Below are 24,571 nucleotides of genomic sequence, written 5' to 3'. Positions count from 1 at the left end.
CCCAGAAAAAGACGTCATCTGGATGGCAGCATATGTTGCCAAAACATGTATATATTGTTCAGCATTAATGGTGCCTTCACAGATGTGCATGTCACCCATGCCATGTGCACTAATGCCCCCTATACGATCATGAATACTGGCTTTTGAACTGTGCACTGATAACAAGCTGAGTGGTCTTTAGCCTGGAGGACACAGTGTCCATGATTTCCAAAAAGAATTTCAAATGTTGATTTGTCAGACAACAGGACACTTTCACCTCAGTCCATTTTAAATGAGCTTGGGATCAGAGAAGACATCAGCGTTTCTGAATCCTGTTTATATATGGGTTCTTCTTTGTGTTTTAGAGTTTTAACTTGCATTTGTGGATGCTGCAACGAGCTGTTTTCACAAACTGTGTTTTTCAGAAGTGTTCCTGAGCCCATGAAATGATTTCACTACAGAATCATGTCTGTTTTTAATGCAGTGCCACCTGGGGGCCCAAAGATCATGGCCAGCAAATACTGGTTTTCAGCCTTGTGCCTTGCATACAGAGATTTCTCCAGATTCTCTGAATCTTTTAATGTTATTATGTACCGTAGATGATGAAAAGCAAAAGTTCTTTGCTGTTTTACATTAAGAAACGTTATTCTTGAATCGTTGCACAATTTGATCATGCAGTCTTTCACAGAGTAGTGAACCCCTCCTCATCTTTACTTCTGAAAGACTCCGCCTCTCTGGGATGCTCCTTTATACCCAATCATGTCACTGACCTGTTGCCAATTAACCACCAGGTGTTTTCTTAGCATTACACAACTTTACCAGCCTCAATATGTACCTCCATTAAAGTGTTTTCTGGGGTGTTATAAATTGGAACTGACTGCTATGTGCTCCTATAAAAGCCCCTGCAGTGCCACATTCAAAAATGACTATGGAAAACTACAACTACAATTACTGTAATTGAACATTTGATATATTTGACTACAGTAAATTCAATTGAGCATTACTAATTATGCTTTCTTTTTGATGAAACTTGCCTTTGGTCAGTGTTCTTTACTCAGTACTATTATCCATGATATGCTTAGAATACCTCCAAAGTTTGGCCACCAAAAGTATTTGGGTATTTGTGCCGTACTTAAAAATAGTGTTGCACTGATACCAAACCCGTATCAGCATGGACTCTGAAACAGGCACTTAAACAGAGTTTCGGTGTCTGCAAAAGAGAATATATCTTCTTTAAATGAACATGGATGAATACACTTAGCTGTGAGAAACTCTTGTTTGTCTGTTGTCATGGCTCAGGAAACTGACAAAACAGAAAACCTACCAACCTTACATAAAGTTAATCAGAAGGATCTCATTTCCAACCATCCAGTAACCTTCTGTTTTATGTTCCTGTCCATTACTGCAGTACAACCAAGTGTTTAAAATCATTTTGCTTGATATGCATTGATCAATGTTTTGATCGACTGTTTCATGAAACTTGTGTGAAACGTGCAACTGCAACATGTAAAGCCAACGTAAGTCATTACGATAATGAAAAAAAATATTGTCATACTGCCTAGATATGATCCCTAAAGTTAAAGGCCTTCAGTTCTTCATGTTTGTTTTTTTATAACAGTAACAATTCTTCCAAACGTTTAATCTGTAGAGCTGGATAACCACAATGAGAGGTGACCAAACAGCTGTTTATTTTGGGAAAGATGCTCTTCTAACGGCCTAAATGAGCTGCAATGCTATACAGTTATTCCTATTATTAATATTACAGTTAGAAATACAGATGCCTACATCCAGGATGTTTTCACTCCGACAGATATTATTTTTACAGTGTAGTTTTTGGACTTTGAATTCTCCATCAGCCCTTTCTCTTAGGAACAGGATGGCTGTTCCTGCTCTATATTTAATGTTATGAACACGCTGCGCATCAGCACTCACACTTTATAATGACTGTGATTACAAAATGTCAGAAAGATTTTGGAATGATTAAGGCTGGGCTATAATTTCAAAAATGGCATAATCGAGCCAGCTGGACACCCCCTCTCTGTTTTTCCAACTGATTGATGCTGCTTTAGCTTCACCTGAGGATAACTTTCAACCTAACCTGCACTTTTTAAATATTAATACAGAATTTAATACATGCTTCCTCAGTCAGTAACAGTGGCAGTGTTTCTTAACTAGGGCAGCTACACTCAGCAACCAGGGTTTTATGCAGTGCCTGAAATGGTTCTGTGACTATTAACAATAATGGAAGGGTGTTTAGACTAAAGATCCGCTACTTTTTTTAAATTAAAAATCAAATTTTTCTCATATTTTCATATATTCAGTGTAAGACTGACTTTAATTACCACCTTCATTAGCAGTCAAAAAAATAAACGTTGGATTTACTTTGTCGTTAAATGTTTAGTGAGTTAAAAAGCTTCTAAAATGCTTGACTGAGTAATACGTAACTGAGTTCTACTTAACTAGACAGATCATGTTTATGTATTACTCCAACCTTGCATGCTTTTCTAATTAAAGTAGAAAACAAATATAAAAATAATAGCATAGATCTACATAGTTTTGTTATGTTATTACTGTGGTAGAATTACACTTAAACCCTGATGAGTTTACTCAAAATATTAGAGGTAACTCCTTTCCTGAACTAAATTAAACTGATAAACTAAACTTAAGTTATCTGAAATTACACATAGCTTACACACAAAAAAGTATAGGTAGACCATTTGATCTTTCAAGTTTAAGTAACTTTAGTGTTTTATTTTTCATAGAAATGAATGTAATTGTAATGATCACACACTGAGTTGTAAAATAACGCTCTTAAAAAAGAGTTTTCAAAGTCATATATTCTAATAACAAATTTGAGAAAAGTTCTGTTGTTGACTGAGCAGAGACACTAAACACACTTATGATTGGGATACTGTTATGTGCCAAAGCACATATATTTTGTGGGCTGTTTCCCCCCATTTGCTGCATTCTGTCACAGCTTCCTCCCCATTGGTGGATTCAGTTGTACTCATATACACTCATGTACTGCTATACATTCAGAAGCTCTCAGACATGCTTTTAAAATAAATGCTAACTGCTATCCTTCTGCACAGGTTTGCACATTTGTCATGTAGTCTGCTGCTGTTTGTTCGTAACAGAAATGATTGCTTAAAAATACAACCCCATTTCCAAAATGCATATACGTAACCCTATATGTAATTAAAAATAGTATGAAGACTTCATATCAAATGTTGAAAGTGAGAAATTTTATTGTTTTTTTTTAATATTTGCCCATTTTAAATTTGATGGCAACAACATGTACCAAGACAGTTGGGATGGGGGCAACAAAAGACTGTTAAAGTTGTGTAATGCAAAAAAAAAAAGAACACCTGGTGGTTAATTGGCAACAGGTCAGTAACATGATTGGGTATAAAAGGAACATCCCAGAGAAGCTGAGTCTTTCAGAAGTAAAGATGAGGAGGGGTTCACCACTCTGTGAAAGAATAGTGCAACAATTCAAGAATAACGTTTTTCAACATAAACTAGCAAAGAACTTTTGCTTTTCATCATCTATGGTACATAATATCATTAAAAGATTCAGAGAATCTGGAGAAATCTCTGTATGCAAGGGGCAAGGCTGAAAACCAGTATTGGCTGTCCATGATCTTTAGGCCCTCAGATGGCACTGCATTAAAAACAGACATGGTTCTGTAGTGGAAATCACTGCATGGGCTAAGAAACATTTCTGAAAACCACTGTCTGTGAACACAGTTCATCACTGCATCCACAAATGCAAGTTAAAACTCTCAAATGCAAAAAAGAAACCAAATATAAACAGGATCCAGAAATGCTGCCACCTTCTCTGGCCCAAGCTCATTTAAAATGGACTGAGGGGAAGTGGAAAAGTGTCCTGTGGCTTGACAAAATCAACATTTGAAATTCTTTTTTGGAAATCATGGTCCTCCAGTCTAAAGACCACTCAGGTTGTTATCAGTGCACAGTTCAAAAGCCAGTATTCATGGTTGTATAGGGGTGTATTAGTGCACATGGCATGGGTGACGTGCACATCTGGCACCATTAATGCTGAACGATGTATACATGTTTTGGCAACATATGCTGCCATCCAAACAATAAAAATTCTCAGTTTCAACATTTGATATGTTGTCTTTGTAGTATTTTCATTTTAAATTTATGATTTACATGATTTGCATATCATTGCATTCTGTTTTTATTTACATTCTGCACAGCTTCCCAACATTTTTGGAAATGGGGTTGTATTTTGTACAACTAAGAGCTTAGCTTAAGAAATTTGCTAGCCCTGCTGGTAGTCTCTTGAAGTCTACATGGCACATTCAATCCAGTTGGTAGCTTTTTAAAACCAAAGGAAATGTGCAGGCTAGTTTGGGCACCTGTACACCAACAACACATAGAAAGGCCTTTGTTAAACACACCTGGTAAGAAGGTGGGTGCTGCATATGGACACTAAAGTTGACATTCCTCCTAATTATTGAATTCAGGTATTTCAGTCACACCCATTGCTAACAGGTGTATAAAACAAAGCACATAGTCTGCAGTCTCCATAGACAAACACTGGCAGTGGAATGGGCCGTACTGATGAGCTCAGTGACTTTAAACATGGCGCTGTCATAGGATGTCACCTCTGCCACCAAGTGCTGAAGTGCACAGTGTCTATACCATGTTGAATCGCTCACTAAAGAGTTTCAAATTGCCTCTGGAAGCAACATCAGCAACAGATTTGCATCAGGAGTTTCACAAAATGGGTTTCCATGGGCCTAAAAACAAAATGCATGATGCCAAGCATTAGATGAAGTGATGTAAAACACGGCACCACTGGACTCTGGAGCACTGAAACACATTCCGTGGAGTGACGAATCAAGCTTCTCTATCCAGCAGTCTGATGGACGAGTCTGGGTTTGGTGAATGCCAGGAGAACGTTACCTGCCTAACTGCATTGTGCTAACTGTAAAGTTTGGTGGAGGTGGGATAATACTATGGGGTTGTTTTTCAGGGGTTGGCCTAGGACCCTTAGTTCCAGTGAAGGGAAATCTTAATGCTTCTGCATATCAAGAAATTTTGGACAACTGTATGCTTCCAACTTTGTGGGAACAGTTTGGGGAAGAACCTTTTCTGTTCCAGCATGACTGAGCCCCAGTGCACAAAGCAGCTCCATAAAGGCATGGCTGGGTGAGTTTGGTGTGGAAGAACTTGACTGGCCCACACAGAGCCCTGACCTCAACCCCAGTGAACACCTTTGGGATGAACTAGAATGGAGATTGTAAGCCAGGCCCTCTCGTCCAACATCAGTGTCTGACCTCACAAATGCTCTTCTGGACGAATGGGCAAAATCTCCCATAGACACACTTCAAAATCTTGTAGAAAGCTTCTCAGAAGAGTGTAAGCTGTTAGAGTTGCAAAGGGGAACCATCTCCATAATAATGCCTATGGATTTAGAATGGGAGTCATAAAAGCTACATGATGTGTAGTTGTGCCAATACTTTTAACAGTCGTAAATTTTCTAAAATTGGATTTCATTTTTTTCAGCTTTAGGGCTTAATTATCTCTGTACACAGTGCTCCAGGTCAAAAGGGCCTCATTATAGGGAGAGTTGAGCTTGTTCTGAACATTTTGATATATAATATGTGGATATCATGTTGTATGCAAGAGGCTTTAATGGCACATTTAAGAATATATGCAAAAATCAAGAAAATGCCCTCAGACCCCAGAGGGCTAACCATGCAAATAATTATTTAACTCCTTAAATGGGCACTGGTTTTATTACACACTTCTATAACCTAAGAATAGCTCAGCCAGTTTGCGTTGAAGTCCCTGTAATCACTGAATGATAAGCTTTAGTATGTAATAAGCCTGAGATTTTAAGGGGGTACGCAAACAGTTCCTGGAGTTGTCATTCAGAGTGGTTTCTCAGATTTCTTTACAGTGGTGGTGCAGTGTCACCAGGGGTCATGCTGTTTACAACACAAATATAGCCATTTACTATTTACTGTCAAGTTAATATGTAATTTGTGGTGACAACATTTTTTTTTGAGTCACAGCACCCTTCACGTACCTGTTCATCATAAATCTGTTTAAAAATATGCATAATTTAGGTTAAAAATTATCGTAAAACAATGTCTCCAATATCAGGCAGTGTATTTATAGCCACTTCATGTAATAACTTTCTGTGAGGGAGCTTTTAGAGGTGGACGTCTGGTTCCTATCACCACCACTGTGAACAATTGTGACTCCGTAAGTTTCTCTAGAACAGAGCACTTCACAGCAAACAACTCTGTTTACATCTCAACTGTTTAGTTACTCAGAAATTCGCCATTAATGCTACTTATAATGAGTTACTGTAATGTGGTGAGCATTTTAAGCAGTCATTGATCAATTTTTCTATCTTACTATTCATTGTTATCTTGCTATTCATTCTTGAAGACATTTTGAATATTATCTAATTTGAATGTTATCTAATTACACAAATGGCAATAGCAAACAAATCTTTTAAAGTTTGTAAATTCGACTCTGTATTTCACTAACAGTTGTTGTTAGAGCTGCATAGATGAAGTCCAGAATTCAAATCAGTCCCTCTTCCCTCTCGTCTCCTGCTTTTGGTGGAAATGATTTGTGAAGTGTGTCAGAATTAACTTTCATCACCACAGATCCACTTTTCTGAACAAAGGCTTTCACGTCATCTGTGGGAAGCAAACTGTTTGCAGTGACATGCTGTGTTTAAGCTGTCAAAAATGTCAACTAGACAACGATTACTGTAGCTGTGAACGGTCAACGAGCTGTTAAATGACTTCAGAAGTGGCAGGAAGCTTTATCTTCCTCCTTTAGTTGGTGAAAGAAGCTGGTGTCCTCTAGAGCGCAATGCATGAAGTTTAGTGGCTTTTAAAAATGTATATGCGCTGCATCCTCCTGGAGTTGTATGCAAAAGTTTGGGCACCCCTGGCCAAAAGTGATGTTCAGTCAGGAGACTGTGAGGGCCATTCCAAAAGCCCCAGCTTGCGTTTCTTGAAGTAGGTCATTGTGGATTTTAAGGTTTTGGATCATTGTCCTCTTGTAAAAGCCTTTTTTTTAACTTCAGTTTCTCAACTCACTGTGTCACATTTGCTTTCAGAATGTACTGATATTTAGTAGAATCCTGTTTTCCATCTACCTGTGCAGTGTTTTCAGAGCCACACAAGCCCAAAGCATAATAGATCCACCCCCAGCTTAATAGTTAGCACGGTGTTCCTTTCATCAGATACTGCTCCTTTTTTCCCTAAACATACATTTAGTTATGGTGGCCAAAGAGTTCCACTTAATCTGTCCACAGCACTTCTTTTCAAATTGCCTCTGGCTTATCTAGTTTTTGTTTTGCATACTTCAGATGTTGACTTTGTGATAAGGTCGCATGTGAGGTTTCCTTCTGATGACTCTTCCATGCAGATCATGTTTATGTAACAACACTGCACACTAGAATAGTGCATCACCTCAGCTGTGTCAGCTAAACCTCTGCAGGTCCTTTGCTGTCATATTGGGGTTTTATTTTGCCTTTCTGCTCAGCATACAAGCAGTTCTATCTAAGTGTTTTCTTGGTCTTTCAGATCTTGCCTTGACTTCCACAGGTCCCCTTAACTGTCATTTCTTAATGACCTTTCAGTCAGTGTTAGCTGATATCTTTTTGTAGCCTTCCCCTGCTTTGTAGGCATCAATTAGCTTTATTTTTAGATCCTTTACCATCTACTTAGAGGATCCCATGGTTAGCGCATGGTTTGAAAAGTCAAAGAATATATTATTCTCTGGGTTCATTTGCTGACAATTCCTAATGACAATTCTTGACCCACTGGATCAGTTGTAATTGAGTTAGTTAAGGCTTAAGCCAGCTCATTAAATTCTAAGACAGAATTATTTAATTTTTACTAATTTTAAGTAAATTAAATGTAAACTGTAAATCAACATTGGCAGAAAAGTTGTATCTTTCAAAACGAGTTTTCTGCAGAAGTTATGTTTACTTCTTTTTACTTAAAAATCAATAAAATACATATTTTGGCTTGAGGAGCCTTAAACTGTAGGTGACATGGCAAAAATATTATGCTGTTATACTTAAAATGATTATTACTGTACAGTTTTAATTTGACACTGTTATACCACGGGTTGTGGTACAGGATATAAAGGTGTTTTTTTTAATTATGTATGCAACTGGTCTATTCATGCTCTGCATTCTTCATAGTGACTGACAAACTTGATGCTGGCAAAGGAATGTTGGTAAATATACCATTCAACTTAAATGAGAAACTGTAGAACAGACTCAGTTTATATCACAATACCTACATTTAGAGTCGGTTATTCATTCAGCCTAATGAGAAACTGTAGAACAGACTCAGTTTATATCACAATACCTACATTTAGAGTCAGTTATTCATTCAGCCTAATGAGAAACTGTAGAACAGACTCAGTTTATATCACAATACCTACATTTAGAGTCAGTTATTCATTCAACCTAATGAGAAACTGTAGAACAGACTCAGTTTATATCACAATACCTACATTTAGAGTCGGTTATTCATTCAGCCTAATGAGAAACTGTAGAACAGACTCAGTTTATATCACAATACCTACATTTAGAGCCAGTTATTCATTCAACCTAATGAGAAACTGTAGAACAGACTCAGTTTATATCACAATACCTACACATAGAGCCAGTTATTCATTCAGCCTAATTAATTTTGTTTGGAGTTTAGAGTGTATGCATAATGTTAAGTTTCCAGTTGAAAATGCTGCACTACCAGACTGGACTGTGTTGTAGTAGCTACTCAAAACCAGGCTGTTTGGAAACATTGACAACAAATTTGCCACCATGCTAACGTTAGCTTGATTACATAACAGACATCTGGCTATTTTGACAAAAACTGAGCTACAGTTTGTTTAGGTTGAATTGGATTTTAGTCATTCTTCCATTAAGCATGTCCATCCTCACAACAATACACACAAAAAGATGGTTCTTCAAGGGTTTTTTTTAGTAAAGTCAGTATTTTTAGTTGGAACCATACCATAAGTTCTATATAGAACCATTTACATGCTTAAATGGTTCTTTGTATGATAAAGTGGTACTTTAGAATGTGTTGTATATGGTTCTTTATGGAACCTCTTAACAAAGATGGTTCTTCTTTAGTAAAGAAAATTGTTCTATATAGAAGCACTATTATTCAAAGAGCCTTTTGCATGATAAAAGGGTTCTTTGCATCATGAAAGGGTTCTTCAGATTGATGGAGAACATGCTATAGATGGTTCTGTATAGCACCTTTTTGAAAAGCGGTCTATATAGAACCAAAAAGGATTCTGCTGTTGTTATGATGACAAGCTGGTAACAACAATAGAACCCTTTTTGGTGCTATTTAGAACCATGCAATACAAAATGATGATATAAAACCATATACAGCACCTTCTCCATCAGTCTGAAGGACCATTTTGCTATGCAAAGAACCTTTTAGGTTCTATAGAGAAGTCGTGATTATAAATAAAGCCATAGACTTTACTAAAGAACCCTTAAATAACCATCTTTGTTAAAGTGTGTAGCTCTGAAAGAATGTATTTGAGCTTGGATAGATCAACTGACCAGTGTTCTAGAAACAGTGATACGTAGAAGGTGCTCAGAAAGCATATCGTAATGTAATTTATTGTGATATCACTTACGTATCATCATATTGGCCACCCAGAATGCCCCCCATAGACACCTCCAGCTATCTTATGCTTCTTTTTTGGCATCAATGATGTACTATATCATCTATTGAGCCCATTTATCCAAAGGCCCCACCTGCTGTACTCACATTACTGAACCATTTTCTCCTCCCATCGCTGAACAAGCCCATATGTGCAAACGCCAGCACATTTTACCCAGACCTTCTCACAGATAGATCAAATATCCCTCCAGTTGTGAGAGAAGGATACAGTCAACATGAAGGAATGTGCTCCTCGAGCCTCTTCTCCTTCATTAATCCACCATAGGTGAAGAGCTTTGCGTTTTTCCAGGAACATCTGTGATCTCATCCATCTCCTCTTACAGCCAACTGATCTCTCTCATGCCTTGCGAGACAGTTTCAGCAGCTAACAGCATCATTTGAAAGCTACATGCCGGAAATGTTTCCAAACATAATATAATGGATGTCTTTGGCAGTGGGCAGAAGTACGGTGGATGGCTTGGCTCAGAGATGCACTGCATGGCTGTATGTGAAACTTCTGAATGGGTGTATATGAAGCTTTTACTCAGTGCAGTAGTGCGTTTTTTCATGCTTACTTTGCACACAAAGGGAAACGTTTGGCGGATATAAATTAAAACCTGTGACATTTCCAGGATTAAAGGATGATTTAAATTTTTCTCTCTACAAGATTCTGGAGAAGGGAGTGAAACGTTACCTCTTTCCTAAAGCAAAGGCACAAGAAAAAAGGGATAGGATCTGGTTTAACTCCATGAATCCAACGAGCCAAGTAGCGGGCCCAAAATAGAGAGCCGCTCTTTTAAATCTGCTGATAGAGGAGCTGATAGAAACATATTTGTTACCAAGCTTATAATGAACATATAATTTTATGTGCTTTTTAAAGAGGGAATGTTAAAGACATGCTTTTCCCTTCACCAAAATGAAGAGAATTTTTGCTGATGCTAGTAGAGTTCTCCTCAGTCTGAGTTTGCCAAGGTTGCTTTGGGTGGAGCTCCTGCTATACTGGGCAGATTGAAGGGGTTCACCTGGAAATGATCAACCAGTTTTTATCAGCCTGACAGACTCTTTCGGCTGGCTAAGCCTCAGACACACTACGAACTTTACAACACGAACAGATTCTGAAATGACTGCTTATCTCATTCTTTGATGTTTACTGATTTTGGGAGATTTTTATGGCAATTGCTGAAACAGCCTAAACACACCACACTCATTTTATTTTGTCAAGTATGTAACACGTTTGAGGAATTTGTTTTCATTTGAGGCTGTTGGCTATCCGAGAACATGTGATGGGTAATGTTCATACGAGCCTACATGTGTTTTCATGCAACAGCCAACATATAACAAGAATTTAATTTATTTGTCAAACAAACTGAACCGTAACTTTTGTTATTTTACTTCTTGTGGGACCCACCAAACCTGCCTGCTGGTGTCTAAATAAGTCTTTTCCTTAATCTACATTAACCCCCCCACCAGATGTCACTGTGGAGCAGTACACAACCTAAACAATAATTCAGTATGACAACTATATATATATATATATATGACAATAGTAGGGCTGTCTGATACAGTCCAAATATCTTACTCCACCTGTTGTGGAAATAGCAGTAGGCTACCTACTTTTCCTAGCACTCTTCGTTTGGTGAGCATGGGACCCCTAAACACTATGTGCATGTTCAACGTGCTTTCAATAACCAGCTGTGGGGCTCGATCTCGTTGGCCCCATGCTGAGGGCAGTCAATGAAACATTATACTTTTACATACGTCCAGACGTTTAGTAAGTGTCATTTATGGAATGGGCAACGGCTCCTTCAGTCCAGAGAGGCTCAAGAGAAAATCATGGCTAACTGTGAGTATAGCTAAAAACACTCTTCTGATCTACTTGCCTGCTCTTTTCTATGCAATCAATTTAAAAATAATTCATTCATAGATTGGTGGACTTTGTTTTTGACAAGTTTGCCCAGATGAAAGATCATCATGCATGTTTTTGAGCAGTAAACGTCACTGGTGAGTCATTCTGCATTATTACAAGGCGTGTTATTCCTAATGCCTGTATAGCAGTGTGTTTCCATGCTTTGATATGTTGTTCGGATATGTAGTTGCAGACCACGGTGATCGTATACTGATAGATGAGCTTGGATTTGTAATGCGATGCTGTATAATAAGGTTTTGTGAGATCTAATGTAGTTATCATATCACTCAGTCTCCACTTCCACCAACTCCTGCACCACGGTAATTTGTGAATTTGTGATTTCAGTGATGGAGTGCGTTTGTGTTTGGATCAGGTTTGTGTGCAGTTTCATTGACGAGTCGGCTGCTGCCCCTACAGTTTATTGTGCCCCACCAGGCGTTCTGTGCCAGAGATTCCACTGCTCAGTAATATAAATTAAAACATATAGTAATATAAATTCAGTTCCTCAGTTCTTTAACTGAGAAAAAGGTAAGCTATTAGGCCCACCATGCGTTGACACCAAATGTCAGCATCAGTGTGTCGACTGTCATTACAAACACTGGGTTTGAATTTGGGATTTGGCACATCCGTTCCCAGGTCTAAAGTGTAAAAATTATTAATATTGATACAGATATGTAATTTAAAAACAGCTGCCTGCTTTTGGAAACACTGCAGACCTAAACCACCTTATATTGTGAAAATACATCAATATACAAGTCACCAGACTTTTCACCAGGGTCCCCCAAGACCTCTGGTTATGTCACTTTGGAATATAATATATTATATACGGGCTCCCAAAGCTTTTACCATCTCAACTGCCTCATCTCCAGCTTTTTCAACTATCAACTATCCCTTGAATGAGTACCAGCCCTGCGTTCGAGAAGTAAACACAGGCAAGCGTGTCGGTCTAGTTGGCACCTGTTGTTTTTGGCCATTTTTTACCCCTTTATATGTGTGAGAACAAAGGATCCTACTTTTAAAAGTGAAAATGGGCAAAGCTTATTGGCCAGGCCTGACACATGCTTTCACCACACCCAGAATTAACTGATCATTATAGTTAGCCGCTGTTTTTGGTGCATAGCGCTATCAGTGAAGCTTAGGTACTTGTTCAGTCTAAAGCCAGCGGCTGAAGCAATAGTAGTTCAGGGGTCAGTCTCTCAAAGCAGCGTTTGTTCCTCAGCCAGCTGACTTTAAGATAATTTCGCTCTAAGCCTGAATTTTCTGTTTTACAATTGTGGATCACTTTTTTAGCAAGCTACATCACCATAAACTTGCTCCAGGGCCAGTTAAGTTCAGGATTTCAGATCATAAACAATTCCTGGACCATTTTTAGTCACTTTCAGGTCACCTTTTTGTCCACTGTAACACATGTGGCATCAATCACATGAAGAATACCTCCTTTTCTGCAGAGGAAGTGTCCAAAAGTCTGTTAGGCCACATCAAAAACCTGGTGTTGCTTTCTTAAAACTGGACATAAAAAAGTTTTCCTTTAAAAATGTGAAACAAAAAAAGTTATGACAAATAAATTGAAGAGGTGTCACGCATCTGGCGAACTCTCAGAATTAGACGGACTTCATTTCCCAGACTCCACTGGGATCACATGACTGAGCAACTTCCTTCTAACGCGGAGTCCGTGACGGACTCCATTGCCCACAATACTATGGGGAATCACATGACTTCTGAAGCGCTCACAATCTCCCGAGTGCTAAATGGTTTCACCTGTGTATGTTGTCATATGACCAGAGCAGTTTAGTGTATAAGCCCGGGCTTTAGTTAGGAACAGTGTGAGGTATTGTTTCTCTTTACTGAGCGTTTATTCTTCTGATTGCATTTACTCTGTTTTTCGACCGTTGCTTTGTTTCCCTGACTCTGCCTTTGACTTAACCCTTTTGTACGTTTGCCCATCGTGTTTGATCTGTGTTTTTGAACCTATTGGCCTGTTATTTGACTACGTCTTTTGCCTTGTCCCTTTGTATTAGTTCACCTGGTGTTATGATCACCATTGTGATCTTTCTGTGTTTTTTGGATTTGACCCACGCCTGTTATTGGACCACGTTTGTGCCTAGCGATAAGAAAACCGCTATTGTCCTTAGTCCGCGAGCATCTGGTTTCTGTTGATTCGTCACAAGAGGGAATATTTTATGTAATGTTTAGGTTGCTTTTCACATTTCAGCAAATTTGTCAAACTGACCATGAGGCCTTCGAACAAAAGGTCAGATTGTTTTTCTTTTTCCATTCTTATTTTTTCCACTGAATGTGAATTACATCAGCTGATTGGGTATTTTATACTGTTGCACATGGTTTACTTTCTACATATTTACAGTGAAGCCCAAAAATCTGAAGATGAAATATTTGACATTTTGAACTATTTCTAGCTCACTGTTCAAATTTAAGCAAATTTGTTAAACTGACCATGTTAAGGCCTTTACACAAAAAGGTCAGATTGTTTTTCTTATTCTTATTAATATCAGTGAAGGTGAATTTGATCAGCTGATCAGTGGCTTTTGCACTGATCTTGTGGAGTCTTTGCCAGCTTGAGTGCTCACTGTCATTACAGCAAAGGGTGGAACATACCAAATATTAAGAAATTCTGAAATTCAGACTGCTGATAATGTGAAAGAAACTGGTGCAAATTAGAAGCATTTTCAGTATTTTGGCTGCTCATCATAAATGTCACGCTTGGGCACAGTACGGATTGCCTAGTGTGAGTACACCCTCAGTGTTACTGTAGTACCAGTGGACGCTCTCGCCAGGGCTGTTTGGTTCCAGAAATTGTAGCGCCATCACCGATTCTGATTTCAAGTGATGGGAACTGAGTCCATTCCACACAATCATTTTAACTAACGATAATACTTTATAACTGCTCTTCTTTTATTGTTTGCTATCTGGTGTCGACCAGAGGAGGATGAGTTCCCCTTTTGAGTCTTGGTTTCTCTTAAGGTTTCTTCCTCTTACTCTTAGGGAGGTTTTCCTCGCCACTGTTGCCGTTGCCGATGCTCATTTGGACTCCGACCTGGATTTTTCTGTAAAGCTGCTTTGTGACAACACCTATTGTAAAAATTGCTATTTAAATAAACGTTGACTTGACTTACCTCAAAAAAAAATAAACAAAATAAAAATAAAAAAGTACCAGGAGGTCTCTTATGTGAACAGAGGCAGACACATTACTGGGAAAACCATGACATCTTGATTACAGCTGGCACACTACTTTAGAGCAAAGCAACAATTCATTAAAGTAACTCAGTGGTCAGTGGAATGATAAAAGTATTGTATAAAAGCATGGCTAGAACACTTTCAACCAATCAGATGCTGTTGTCAGATCTATCTGTTGTAACTGCTATATAAAGTGATTTCCTTTCATTTCTGCTTCAAACACCTCCAACACAAAAACTTTAGCATTATTCCCAATTTAAGTGCATAGCAGATCCTGGGTTCAGCAGTCTGCAGGGACGACTGAATCTTATCTCTGGATCTGAGGTGAAAGAAGCTGTTTTCACATCTAATGTTTTTCTCGCAGCGCTTACTTTGAACCCCTCAGGGTCCTTCTGCACAAAAAGACCCTCACTGAGTTCTGCACTTCAAACATGTTAATGTTTAATGTCTCTTTGCACTGTTCAGAGTTTAATGTCTCGGCTCTTTACCCTGTTCCTCAGCACTGCTTTCCGCAGCATTATTTCTCAATACCTCTTGAATATCTTAAATCTACTCAACATATGATATTTCTTATTATCAGATTGTTATAAGAATGTTATAAATTCACTCTATTTGTAGATACTTAGGCTACGTTCACATTACCAGGTTGAAGTGGCACAAATCTGATTTTTTTTCCCTAATGTGACTCAGATCTGATGTTTTTAGGGCTGTGTGGACACGCAAATCTGATCTTTTCAAATCCGACCTGAGCCACTTTCATGCAACCTTAATGAAAAGCTCTGTTCTTTTTTATCCACTGCGCGTGCGCCATCATTCAGCGTTACCATGGCAGCTGTGCCAAACATAAGTTAAAGCCTGTAAACGATGGAAAAGCAACACATCTCACCTTTTTCGCCTTTGTCCCGCTCTAATAATGAACAGCTGAGAGCTGATCAGAGTTAATTATCTTCGTTCTGCTTGTTAGTTTGTTTGCCGATGATGCACGTGACGCACATGATTCATTCATGTGACGTTTCTGAGTAGATGTGTACACGCGGGTCATTTCAGGACGCCGGTTCGTCCACATTAATGACGGATTTGAATCACTTGCCTAAACGAGCATGAACCCTCATGTCAGAGAGATCGGATTTGAGCAAAAATCGGATTTAAGCAATGAGGCTTGTCATGTGAACATAGCCTTATTTTATGCGGTTTTACATAGTGAAGTGATTTTACTTCCTTGAAACTCTGAACCGATTTGAGGAACAAAATTGATAACTTGAAGCTCTGAACTTCTACTGTTATGATGTCAAGCCTGTAATGAGAAGAACCCTTTTTGGTGCTATATAGAACCATTTTCAAAAAGGCTCTATATAGCCTTTTACAGCACATTCTTCATCAATCTGAAGAACCATTTCACCATGCAAAGAACCATTTAATCATGCAAAGGATTTTTTGAGTGTTCATGGTTCTATATAGAACCATTTTCTTTACTGAAGGACCCTTGAAGAACCATCTTTTTTTAAAAGTATATGCAATGCAGTGCTTTAAAGATGAATTTCTGTTGTGTATTGGTAGACAATAATGTTTTGAATCTGAATCTGAACAATGGGAGTGCAAATAACAGTGGTTTAATTATATTTGTCCCATTCTTTCCTCTTTTTCCCAATTCCCAGCATCTCCAGGGACTTGTTTCTGGACTAAACCACAAACTATGTGCCGTGTGGGATTCAGCAGGGCTGCAGCACTCTTTTTCCATGAAGCACCAGTCCTGTTTGCTCATAATTAGCCACCAATGGCTAAACAGTCGGTAGCCAAACAAGCAGTCGCAGTCAAAACAAATACCCGGGCACAGAGAAGCTGCCAAAGGCAATATTCTCAAGCCTACAGATGTTAAAATGAGGATGGGAGGATTTACCTCACTCGCTAAATACGGCCTCTATGATCATACATTGAGAAATACTACCCCCCCATGCTGAATAGACGTTTAGTGATCTTTACACACAGTTACAGATTTATGTTTTCTTTCTGGTTGCATGTTGCTAAGGCCTGAAGCAGTGTGGACACAGGCCAGTTCAAATACAGATGTATGACCGTAAGCATAATTCCGCTCGGCTGGAATTTACATTTTGAAGCCTGCTGGGTCGTCTGGCTCGGAGGGGAAATCGAAGCTGACTGGAACTTAATGAGAAAAGCGAAATGGTTAACTTTTATAGGCCTCTCGCAAGTCGCCCAACTTTTCTGGCGTAATTCTAGGCCCTTAGGCTAATCACGCACTGTCGTAGGAGACTTTGGCGTTTGGAAGCAAAATAGCAGGTTTCCCACCGCGACTAAACCCCTCCACCTCACCCCTACTGCGAGAAACCAATGAAACAGGAACGAAATCCTGACTTGCAGCTTTTGCTATCTTCATGAGCGATCTGCTCAGAGCACAGTTAGGATTTTCAGACTTATTCACATTCTGATGATAGGATTTAAATGCTTCAGATCTAAACTGCCATCAGAGCCAACAAACGTAAGCTTTTAGTATCATGCTACGCTGTAATAAGAACATTTCTTCCCAATTTAAGCTGTATTAAGAGGATTAAGTGACATAAAATTCAGTCTTGCACAATTAATAGAAATATAAAATCAGTCTAATTTACAGTGGTAAGTCTTGAAACCTGGTCTATAATTCAAAATCAAAACCTTCTTTGCTCTGACACAGTTATTCACCTTTGAACTCCTTCAAACATTGCATTGGTAAATAATTCATAAATTTGATAAAAATGTAGGAAAATCCTAAATGTAAAAAAATAATTTTGAAAGCTGTGTGGAAGATTATACTTCAAATAATAATGAAATATTGCACATAGTATATCTTCCAATAAAGTAAACTCTTTTTAACACATAAAATGTTATGAAATTATATGGAGTATTATGAAATATTATTCTTTTTGTATTTATTCCCAGTTAATATTTCAGCCTAGTACTTAGAGCTTTCATAACTAAAAACTATTTAGGTAAAACTGGATTGATTTCATGGGAATCCATGATGTTACCAGAAAGTTGGTTACGAGGTGAGTTGACATGGATTTATCCATACATATCTTCTAAAGAGATTATGGGTTTACACATTTACGTCTGTGGTAGCAAATATTTCATGTTTTATAAACTGGCCACTTTATTAGAAACAATTACCTTGTGCTTCCTCTCACTGGCCACTTTATTAGAAACATCTATCTTACATCCACTCACTGGCCACTTTATTAGAAACATTTACCTTGTGCTTCTACTTACTTGCCACTTTATTAAAATAATACCTACCTTGTGCTTCCACTCATTGGCCACTTTATTAGAAACACCCACCTTACATCCACTCACTGGCCACTATATTGGAAACACCTACCTTGTGCTTCCCATTCACTGGCCACTTTATTAGAAACACCTACCTTACATCCACTCACTGGCCACTTCATTAGAAACACCCACCCTATATCCACTCATTGGCCATATTATTAGAAACATCTACCTTGTGCTTCCACTCACTGGCCATATTATTAGAAACACATACCTTGTGCATCCACTCACTGGCCACTTTATTAGAAACACCCATCTTACATCCACTCACTGGCCACTTTATTAGAAGCACCTACCTTGTGCTTCCAGTCACTGGCCACTTCATTAGAAACACTTACTTTGTGCTTCCACTCACTGGCCACTTTTTTAGAAACACCCACCTTACATTTATTCACTGGCCACTTTATTAGAAACACCTCCCTTCTAGCTGCACCGTGCTGGTGTGCAGTTAGAGACTGCAGCTAATCTGTTGATATTGGTGCTTCTTATGGATCAATATGGGCTGTTCTTATACAGGCTGGTAGCTACTGTTACGCTTTTAGAAATAAAAGTTCCTAAATGGTTCTAGGCTTGGATGTGTGCATCTAGGAAAAAACCCTAACTGGTGCAGAAGCTTTACATAATGTAGAGGTACTTTTAAACTGTTAAAAAGGTTCTCTATACTCATACATCTCATTTACAAACATGGTTCTGTAAAGAACCACCCATTGAAAGGTTCTTTAGGTAATCAAACTTAGTTCTTCTACAGTATCACCCCAAAAGCCCCTTTGGAAAGTATTCAGAGAGAATGTACCTGAAGTGAACAGCTGATTAGGAGCCAAAAAGTGGACTGGAAACACTGAGAGTGAAACTTTATTTATAGGTTTTAATTAGGGTTTTGAGCACTTCCAGCAGGTCTGCACTGGTGTTTAATATAAAAGTGGTTTTAGTCACTGGTAGTTGTTGCTGAATTTCATTATTTCATATGTAACCCACATGTTAATATAATCATTTTAAAGGAAACAGGGTTCATCTACAGTGACGTAGCTGGAAAAAAAAATGAGGAAAATATTATTCAAAAAATATGCAGTGCTGATTGCCAGTCCGGCTCTCTAAGTGCTTCTATTTGTGTCTCTGTTTGTGTCCACTCTGTTTCCAGCCTCTCTAACATCTAAGGAGCCGCAGCAGCAGCCACCAGAGAAGAAACCGAGCGGCTCTTAACCACAGATAACAGCAATTAACTCGCAGCAAGTTCTGCCAAACTGCTGTCAGCAATGCTGTATTCCTAGTGTTTGTGTGTGTGTGTGTGTGTGGTCTATTTATATTTAGCTTTTTGAAGCATTTTATGACAAAATGATATTTAATTTTTCTCAGTAACTTCAAAAGTAGAACTAGTCTTTAAAATTCGGAGGGTCTGTGTGAGTCTACACTTCAGTTCTTTACTATACCTAAATACTGACTAATTCATAGTACAACCCAATGCCAAAAAATTTGGGATGCTGTGTAAAATGTGAATGAAAACAGAATGCAATGATCTGCAATCTCATAGACCCACATTTTATTTGCAATAGAACATTGAACCCATGAGATGTTGAAAGTGAGACATTTTACCATTTCATGACAAATATTAACTCATTTAAAACTTGATGGAAGCAACGCATCTCAAGAAAGTTGGGACAGAGCCATGTCTACCGTTGTGTAGCATCCCCTCTTCTTTTAACAACAGTCTGTAAATGTCTGGGAAATGAGGAGACTAATTGCTGGCGTTTTGGGAGAGGAATGTTTTTCCATTCTTGTCCGATGTAGGATTCTATCTGCTCAACAGTCCTGGGTCTTCTTTGCCGGATTTTTGTTTCTTGTTGTGTCAAATGTTTTCTATTGGTGAAAGGTCTGGACTGCAGGCAGGCCAGTTCAGCACCTGGACTCTTCTTCTGCAATGCCATGCTGTTATGACGGATGCAGTATGTGGTTTAGCATTGTCTTGCTGAAATATGCGAGGCCCTCCGTGAAAGAGACGTGGTCTGGATGGGAGCATGTTGTTCTAAAACCTCTATATACTGTTGAGCCTTGATAGTGCCTTTCCAGATGTGTAAGCTGCCCATGCTATAGGCACTAATGCAACCTCATACCATCAGAGATGCAGGCTTTTGAACTGTGCTCTGATAACAAGCTGGATGGTCCCTCTCCTATTGAGTCAGCAGGACACGGCGTTCGTGGTTTCTAAAAAGAATTTCAAATTTTGATTCATCTGACCACAGAACAGTTTTCCATTTTGCCTCAGTCCATCTTAAATGAGCTTTGGCCCAGAGAAGATGGCAGCGTTTCTGGATTGTGTTGACATATGGCTTCTTCTTTGCATGATACAGTTTTAACTGGCATTTGTGGATTGCGCAGCGAACCGTGTTCACAGGCAATGATTTCTGGAAGTGTTTCTGAGCCCATGCAGTGATTCCCAGTACAGAATCATGTCTGTTTTTAATGCAGTGCCACCTGAGGGCCTGAAGGTCATGAGCATTCAATATTTCTCTGAATCTTTTGATGATATTATGTACTGTAGATGGTGAAATATCCAAAGTCTTTGCAATTTTACATTGACGAACATTTTTTTGAAATTGTTCCACAATTTTAGACGCAGTTTTTCGCAGATTGGTGAACCTCTGCCCATCTTTGCTTCTGAGAGACTCTGCCTCTCTAAAATGCTCTTTTTATATCCACTCATGTTAGTTAGTTGCAAACTGCTCCTCCAGTGGTTTTTTATTACTACTCCTTGCTTTTCCAGCCTTTTGTTGCCCCTGTCCCAATGTTTTTGAGATGCATTGCTGCCATCAAGCTAATGAGTTAATGTTTTTCATGAAATGGTAAAATGTCTCACTTTCAACATCTGATATGCGTTCTTTTGTAATAATACATGGGTCTATGAGATTTGCAAATCATTGCATTCCATTTTTATTTACATTTATTTACATTTTATACAGCGTCCCAACTTTTTTGGAATTGGCATTGTAGATTCTGAATAAATCATAGTAGTTACTGAATAATTCATAGTAGATAATGAATAATTCATAATAGATGCTGAATAATTAATAGTGGATACTGAAAAATTCATAGTAGATACTAAGTAATTCATAGTATATGCTGAATAATTTATAGTAGATACTGAATAAATCATAGTAAATACAGAATAATTCATAGTAGGTATTGAACAATTCATAAGAGATACTGAATAATTCAAGATATAAATAAACCATAATACTGTGACTAATTCATAGTAGTTACTAAATAAATATTTCTATGGTTTTATTAATAATTTAGCAATTCATAATAGTTACTGAACAATTCTTTATAGTAGAACGAAAAACTATTTGACAAATTGTAAAAAAAATCATAGTAGATGCTGAATAATTTGCAGTTATTAAATTATTGCAGCTTCTGAATAATTTTAACAATTACTGAATCATTTATAGAAGTTAATGAACAGTTACGAATAATTACTGAATGAACAGTTCACAGAAGATACTGAATGTTAGTAGATACTGTAAAATCACAATTAACAATTGTGATTTTACAGTATTGAACAATTTAATTTACTAAATAATTTGTTTGGTTAATAAAATCAGAGGCCAGAGCAAAATTCAGTTAATGTTTATAGATAACAGTGAGTCATACAGTGTCAAAAAACACATAATCAAGTCTATTAGAGATACTGAACACCTCCACGTGCTCTGCGGTGAGCGTGTAATGATTGCGGATGCGAATGCTAATGCTAATTGGTGGGGTGTGAACTTCTATTTGTTGTTAATAATAGCTCCTGTGCCGAAAAAGTTCTCCAGTCTATGCCATCAGTACAAAAGGGAGAGTTTTAAAATAAATATCTTCCTGAATTGCACACCCTGCCATTTATCATTGAGGACATAAATTAAGTTACACAATGGAACATATATTTGACTGTGCAGGGCTCCGACTGTGGATATGCAGGGCAGTGTGTGTGTATCTGAACAGGAAGTGCTGATGGTGCATAGATTCTTCTCAGGAACGAACTGTCTGTTTGGGAAAGTCATGAATCTTCCAGAAATCTTCTTCTTGCTTTATTAGTCTGAAAAGGGGAATGCCTCACCGGAGAACGCCTTAAATATTTATGCGACTTCACTCGCGCACACGTGGCACAGTTGTCCGAGTTATCTGCGCTGCAGGAAACAGCCGACGGGTTCGGATTGTGCAGCTGAGTGTGGAAGAATAGGCCTGACCCGACCCTGTCTACGAGTTTATCCGAAGAGGAAGAGAGCTTTATCCAGAGACAATAAGAGCTGGAAGAGAGGACGGCACACTGGACGCTGGAGGAAGACTTCATTTGTGTGTTTTAAATATGCCACTTCAGCACCTCCTGCCTTTATTTTCCTTTACTAACGCAGCCAACGGTCAGGAGCATTAACCCTTACAGGTCTGCTGTTTTACACTCACTTCACTGTGCATAGTTGTTAAAGCCCCAAAATGCTAAGGCTTATTATTCAGTAACTACAGGGACTTCAATACAAACTGGCTGAGCTATTCTTAGGTCATGGAAGTATGTAATAAAACTTTGGGCCTGCCGGTGGACCCTGGCCATTTAAGGGGTTAATCTCATTTCACAGTTTCCACACACTGCAAAAAGTGAAATGATCGTAAATCCAGTCAATATCAATCAATCAACCCTTATTTTCACTCAGAAATACATCCAGGGTGACTTTCAATTTCAATGCAGCCGAGCATCTACAGCACAAAGAGACTGAAAAAGACATGAAAATGGAATTTAAACAGGTTAGCCTGAAATCAATGGAACAGCATGAAAAAGTTAACAGTAAAAGCAAACAAGATAAATGGGAAAAAAAATAAAAGAACAATTATGATTTAATTACGAATGGGAACAATAAAATAAAACCAAGACAATAATCCAAACAAAATTTCAACAGAAGCGAAAAAGAAAGCAAACTAAAATTGAAAAGGATTATAAAAGATAATAAAAACAGATAAACAAACAAATAAATAAATAAAGGAAACAAATTAGGATTTTAATCAGAATGACAGAAAATAAAATAAAATAACTGACAAAAAAAAAATAAATTAGTGTAGAGGACAGTTTGTCTGAAGGAGGTTAGAGAGCATAAAAATGTAAAACAAGCCAGTCGAGTTTGAGAGACTCCTGTAGTGAATTCACTGCAGCTAAAAGCAGATTTTCCCAGTTTTATATGTCTAGTTTTTCTCATATTGAGACTGTTGTAAGCTTGTTTTAAGATTATTTAACTTAGTTCTGTGTGTTTTACTTGTTTTAAGTGATTTTAGTGAGTGTAATTATCTCAGTATGTTGGCAGATATTTTTGCTTCTTTCAGGTGTATTTCTGACAACAAGCAAAATTACCTGCCAATACAGTGAGATCATTTGACTCACCACAATTAGTTAAAAGAAGCACAACTATCTGGTAATAAGTTAAAAAATCTATTATTAAGCTTATAACAATCTCAAAATAACAAATATTATGTATATTGACTAGATTTTGGAGGTTCCTCATACTGCAAAAACGATATGTTAGCAAGTTAAATCATTCTAAATGTAGTCTAAATATCGAATTATTTCTCATTTTGATTTGGCTTTAGGATTATTATAACAGCTTATTTCTAGACTTGAGTCTAGACTTGAGTCTAGTCTTTGAGTTATTTTATTAGGAAAACTATCACAGTGTGTTGGCAATTTATTTTGTTCCTTTTACACATATTTCTTACAACGAGCAAAATTATTTGCCAGTATAATGAGATTATTGTTCTAGAAAGAAGTTTAATAATCTTATAATAAGCTAATAGTCATTTTTAATACATTTAAGACCATTTTTTGAAGTGCAGCTAAAATATGATTATGATTTCTAAAACTTTAAATGAGCTGGATTTTCATCTTTGTAGGTGAGCAGGCAGGTCAGCATTTATAAAAGTGTTGTTATTGTGTTTAAATGCTGTGTGTTTATTGTGTCTGTTGCGTAGGATTGTTTGGTATGAAGAAAGCTGGGGGGTTTCACAGTAGGGGGGTCTCACGCCTTTCCTTTCAGCCCTCATTGCTCGCTAGCAGCTCAACAACATTTCACACACAGAGAGGCGAGAGTCCTAGATCATCTGATAACAGAGTTACAGGGGGAAATATTTTGTCTGCTTATGAATTTAAATATCTGATTGCTGGTGGGAGAATGGCCACTAGGGGGCCTTGAGAAATAAGTTCAATGTAATTACATACACAAGCCCAGTTAGAGCTGGATTAGTTAATCTGGGGAGCTGCTGTAATTTGAGCACATATACACTCTTAAAAAGATTTAGTAAAGACAATGATTCTATATAGAACCATGTATTGTATAAATATGTTTATTTTTTTGCAGCACTGTGCAAAAGTCAGCTTTTCATTTGTTTAATTTCCAGCCAAAACATTCATTAAGTAAGTTATTAAATTTCAGGAGATGTTTCTGAGGAGATTAGATAT

The sequence above is a fragment of the Colossoma macropomum genome, unplaced genomic scaffold (assembly GCF_904425465.1).
Source record: "Colossoma macropomum unplaced genomic scaffold, Colossoma_macropomum, whole genome shotgun sequence".
Taxonomy (NCBI): Eukaryota; Metazoa; Chordata; class Actinopteri; order Characiformes; family Serrasalmidae; genus Colossoma; species Colossoma macropomum.
The sequence above is the reverse complement of the archived record's forward strand: the minus strand, read 5'-3'. Positions refer to the sequence as shown.